The sequence below is a fragment of the Oxyura jamaicensis genome (assembly GCF_011077185.1).
Source record: "Oxyura jamaicensis isolate SHBP4307 breed ruddy duck chromosome 4 unlocalized genomic scaffold, BPBGC_Ojam_1.0 oxy4_random_OJ206, whole genome shotgun sequence".
Lineage (NCBI taxonomy): Eukaryota > Metazoa > Chordata > Aves > Anseriformes > Anatidae > Oxyura > Oxyura jamaicensis.
The window spans coordinates 27-5,725 of NW_023303783.1; the positions used below are offsets into that span (position 1 = coordinate 27).

The window sequence follows — 5,699 nt, forward strand, 5'->3', positions numbered from 1 at the left end:
TTAGCAAGATAGAATTGTTCCCTCTGATCTACCAGTGGTATTATTAATTGACAGTGTTTTCAGGAAAAACTTTAATAAACAAAGGATGGCTTTTTTTTTTTGAGATGTTAAATAGCATTTATTGTAATGAAAAATTAGAGAAAAAAAGTAACACAAAGTTGCCATTTTTGCTTTTAAATTATATTCCCCATTCATTTACTACAAAGGCAGTACTGGATGTAACACAAAAAATACTCCGTTATAGATTTGTGTTAAATAATATCAACCCTGGAGTTTGTGTATTTAGTTCAGTGAATGCCTCAAACAAGCGCTGTTGTGATGGTGGATTTTTTAAAGCTCATTCCCCAACCAAATAATCCCTTATCTTTGCATTGAACTTTGCTTACAATTCAAATTTTGTTTCTCCATGTTTCATTCATCTTTTCAATGGTGTAAAAGACAACATATAGGAACGTGGTTGATAGGGAAAGATAGCAGGAAAACTGTGAAAGCAGCATTTTAAAAAGATTACTGTTTACATGAGTTCACTTTGCAAAATCTTTTGCACCTAAAAGGCAGTTTAAGATAAAGGTGTACTACTTCCTATAAAACAGGTATTACAGAATTGTATTTTAAGCTGAAGAAAAAATGTGTATATGAAGTACATGGTAATTTCACAATAGAAATGGTGGTTATTCTGTCATTGGGCCATGTCATGAATATGAGGATCTTTTCTTTAAAATAGTTCTGATAATAAAAGATAATTTCTTTCAATTACTTTCAACCAGACACAACTCCCTGAGGTAGTTGCACTTACTTCAGAAAGGACGTGGTCTTTCATAGCCTGGCTGAGGGAACAACAGACCTTTCAGCCCAGTTCTTCAAGTAATAAAGTAAGTATTTCTGTTAGATACGGAGTGATTATTGGCAAGTCGTACTTACAGTTTCTAATTGACACTGAAAAGTGGGTGTGTCTAGATCAGAAGAAACCAAATACTATATCCTCCTCTTGATAGAGTGCTGTTATCTAAAACACCTTTCAATGGAGATCTGTAAATTCTGAATGAGGAAAAAAAGGAACATTCAAATTCTGTATACACAGATGTAATTTTTTTCTGGGTTTAATCTTTATCGGGATTTAATATAACACTTTCAGAATTCATTGCCATCAGCATAATTGCTTACATCTAAACACTAGATCATTTTTATGCTTCCGTTCTTGTGTTTCTACAAGATACTTTAAATGCTATTTCACCTACCTTTCTCCCATGTTATGCTTGTTAAAAAGATGCTGCTTTTTGATAGTGATCATAGACTCCGAGGGCTTTTTTCTTAACTTTGGGTTATTTGTACTATAGTATCTTGGGGCTGAATCTAGGCTTCAAAACATAATAAGCAATTCATTAGAATTTATGCCTCTACTTGAATTTACAGTGTATCTCTTGCTAAATGACTAAAATATCTATTCTTTCAGAGATGAAACTCCTGCCAAGACAGAGTCTTTTCAGCATTTAATTGAAGATCGGACAGAAGCAGCTTTCTCTTATTATGAATTCTTACTTCATATTCAACAGCAGATTTGTAAATGAGCAAGGAGTAAACTAGAAGAAAAATCCTGACTCCAGATAGAAGCATTGGCTGAGAGAAGTATATGGAAAGTTACAAAAGTGGATGTTTGTTCTTCACAGTATACAGTAATCGGCACTGGTTTGGAAACTTTACAGCTAAAGAAGAAGATGTATACATTTCCAGAAGAGTTTTGCAGATTTATTTCACTCTAAAAGTGCTAGGAATGGTGAAGCTGTTTTCAGTAGTAAATTTTAAAGTGGTTTATCCACGTTTCCAGTAGTGCGGCGGTATGGTGCTCTGTTTATTGCAAGCCGGTGATTCTATGTAGCTATGTGGGATGATATTTCTTAATGAAATGTACAATTAGGTAAAGCCTTTTTTTTTCTTACATTTATTATGGTAGCCCTTCAAGATTCAAATTCTTAACAGAGATGTCAAAGGGCAGTGCTGTATGTTGGTTGTTTATATGAATTTCTTCTTAAAAGAAACAGTTCATATTTAGTAAAGACTCAGCGAATTCCCTTTGAAAGTTGTAGAATTTCACTAAAGTAAATGAATTGTAGAAATAAAATATATAATGTACATAAGTATTACATTTATAAAGAAAATGTAAAAATGTAACTAAAAAAAAGACTTAGCTCAGTGTGCTGAATTGTTGAGTGTTCAATGATGAATTGTTTCAGTCCCAAGCTAGACAGTGAAGCTGACTATTAAAACATGCTTAAAAAAAAATCCATGTAGAAGGAACACAGCTTCTTGTTCTGTTTAATTTTTAGGTGGGTTTATTTATGATTGGCTTACTAATTAAAAATATTTTGCTTTATCATGTGTTTTTATATTTATGCAAATACTATCTTTTTGCAACTGAACTATATATTGAAGAGAACATGTTTACCACTTTATTTTGCAGAAGGGAGGGAAGGGAGGAAAAAACATTGCACTCTCTGAAATGAGCTATCAATACAATACAATAGTTAAAGTTCCTGAAACCCTCCCTGTGTTATCCTAAAGAAGACACATCTGCTACCCTTGTTTTACATTTTGTAAACTGCTGTAATCTCGGTCCAGGTTTTCTGTAACTTTTGTCTGCTGTTTAGAGTAAGCATGGGTAATCACTCAATCTAACTTGACTATATGATTTCTGTTATGATCTAAAGGGGGAAAAAAAAAAAAAAAAAAAAGGTGAAGAGGGGTGTAAAAATGAATTAGCTTGCAACAAGGGAAGTAAAGGCTTTAATATACCAAATTTCAAAATGCAGTCACATAGTCACATTCTTACATTTTTCCAAAACCTTGTTCTTGCTAATGTTTTGGTAAATTATTTGTGAAGTTTCAGATGGATTTAGCTCAGATTTTGAAACTTTGTTGTGAAATTGGGGTGGTTTTGTTTCTTTTTTTTTTTTTAGAGGCACATTAGAAATAATTCACAAAGTATAGTCACTCATACATAGTACTTTTTGTTCATTTGTTCGATGAAATATAACTAAAATAATTAAATACAAAAAAAAAATAATTAGTATGATTACATTTTATTTTAAAGTAGTCTTGAGAATGTTAACATGTTGCGTAACTGCCGTATCCCCTGAAAATGGAACTTGAATAGTCGAGAAAAAATGTTCTAGCTATGGTTTGCAAATGATTTTAAAAAGTTACCCTAGTTAAATTGTTCAAGTGATGTTACTCTGCATGTTAGCATCAATTCATTGTTTGGGGAAAATATAATTTACATGTGTGTTGTCCTTAACTAAATGTTTTTCAGTTACGTAAAAGAAACTTACCTAAAATAAATTACTTGAGATTTTTTTTTTTTTTTTCCATTTAGTAAATTATCATGTAATAAATGTCTGAGGTGATGTTGAATATTGTCCCTAAACCAGACCACCAGGATTTCGGTACTGATATGCTTGTTCATAGATGGATTCAAAGTGGGTGAAAGCTACACACTGCTGAAGACTGGGGCATCTCAAAAATTATTTGTAATTGCAAAGATGAGAAGAGCATGTTACAATTTAAGTGCCCTATGACTTGTGAGCTTGGTATTGAATACCTCGGAACATCCTATTCCATAATTAATTGCAATGTGTTCTGTAAAATCATTATTTAAAATTTTATTCTTCCATCATTTTTTGTATATAAAATTATAACAAGTACAGCAAGAGCTGTTTGTTCAGTAAAATCCTAACAGCACAGAATCTAGGGTTTTTGTTGTTGTGACTTTTTAAAATTAGTTAGTGGAGCACATGTACTTCCTGACTGATCCTTGTTTTCAAATTTAAGATGCCAATCCCATGGAAGTATTTTGAATTGAAACATCTTTGGATTTAGCACATTGATTTTAGTGTTTTGAACAACAGAGTATCTGTAGGTATGGAAGTAGCATCTGAAAGATGACTGTACAATGGCTTGGATCAAACCACTGTACTGAAGGTGCATGCCAAAAAATGAATCCCCATGAAGACACACACTCTGAAACTTGAAAGATTTTTTGCCCACTGGATAATATTTTGGCGAGGAGATAAGAGGTAAGCTTTTGTATCTTTTTAAAGTGTTGAACTGTCCCAAGAGGATCTCTGACTGTTTTGGGGATTGATTTCTTTTTCCCCAAAAGCTTTTGTGTCATATGAATCATGCCTGTTTCATGAGAAGTTCAAAATTAGCTAGGGGAAAGATATACCAGCCCCGGCTAAGTAAGTCTTTTGGGGGATTGATTCAAATTCTCTACATTTAACATACATCTGGCATCCCTTCTCATTTCTTAGTTCTGAAAGCAACATCACTTATATCTTTTAACATCAAAGGAATATGTGATGGAGAAATTACAGTCCAGGAGGCTCCTAGAATAGTAAAGGCATGTAATGTAGCTCCTGGAGAATCAGTAGTAAACATAATTTTGTATTAAACTTTCACACATATCCAAAATAAGCCTATTTGTTAATTTTGATGTAGAGCCTCATATCTCTGGAAAAAAGATGAGTGGGTGCAGTTGATTTTGGCTTTCTGTACATTTTTTCAGATACTGAAAATATGTTTTTCAGTCATTAGTGGTGGTGGTGTTTTTTTTTAACAAGCCAAAATCAGCTGTTAGTAATCCTGACAGTCAAGAGCTCTTCAGTAATTTCAGATATGAAGTATTACTTTTTTGACCCCAAATACATTTCAAGAACTCTATTAAAAAAAAAATAAAAAATAAAAAGGATGGTGGGACAGACCTGGATTTTTTAGTGTGTACTTACAACCTCAGTCATTGATTTCAGTAGTTGGTGTTAACTCATGTATAAAGGACTTGCAAGATCTTGAGTAAAATTTTTGACCATATTTTGTCTCAGTGCTATCTTCTGATCTTGGACAGGATGTAATCCTGCAAAAGCTTGGTGGCCAGTTTCAGTGAGTGATGAAAACAAGAAGGTCTAGAGACCTGAGCCTCTCACTGGTAATCTTTGTCTTGCTTACATAGAAAATTCACTTTACCAAATTCTTTATTCTGGAGGAAGTGGAGAAGTGGCCTTTCTCTTTTTTTAATTAATAGCATAGGTTATTGATTTGCATTCCTGCTGCAAAATTTTCCTGTGGCAGAACTTCTGGAAACATTTCAAAACTTGTGAAAAAAAAAAATAAATAAATAAAATAAAAATTAGTATTGTTTCTCTTGTACCAATTTACCTTTCTGATTTCTGTTGTATATTTTCTAAAAGTATTTGGTTTTCAGCTGTCAAGGGTACACCACCCCAGAGACATCAGCAAATATAGATTTCAAATTACACCAGTTCAAAAATTATATATATTTTTTGAGTGTTTCCAGTCAGAAAGAAGTTGATTGTTTTTCTCTGTTGGGCAGTAAAGTAGTGTAATATTTTTTTCTTGTTTTATCTCTTTGCCACGTGTAGGAACCCCCCCTTGTGAGACACTGAGGCTTTGTGAGTTTCTTGAGTGAAGAGTAGTTTACTGTCACAAAACTCCTCAAGCATTTGGAAGAGTAGGTGATGATTTACCATCTTAGTAATCTGCTAGCCATAGAAAATGCCATTCTTATCAATTGTTTGAAAAAGAGTTTAATATATATATATATATATATGTATCAGAAAATTATTGAGGGGAAAAATAACGTCTAGGAATATACTGTCGTTTGTTACTAACTTTTCTAGATACTTTGC

At 32.8% G+C, this 5,699-nt stretch overlaps 1 long non-coding RNA gene across 1 annotated transcript; it reads left to right on the plus strand.

The window, feature by feature from the left end:
- The first annotated feature begins 812 nt into the window (after positions 1-812).
- On the plus strand, positions 813-3,190 carry LOC118157171. Its single transcript, XR_004746562.1, has 2 exons — positions 813-872; positions 1,454-3,190. It is a non-coding gene; the product is annotated as an uncharacterized LOC118157171 (long non-coding RNA).
- The last annotated feature ends 2,509 nt before the right edge of the window (positions 3,191-5,699 follow it).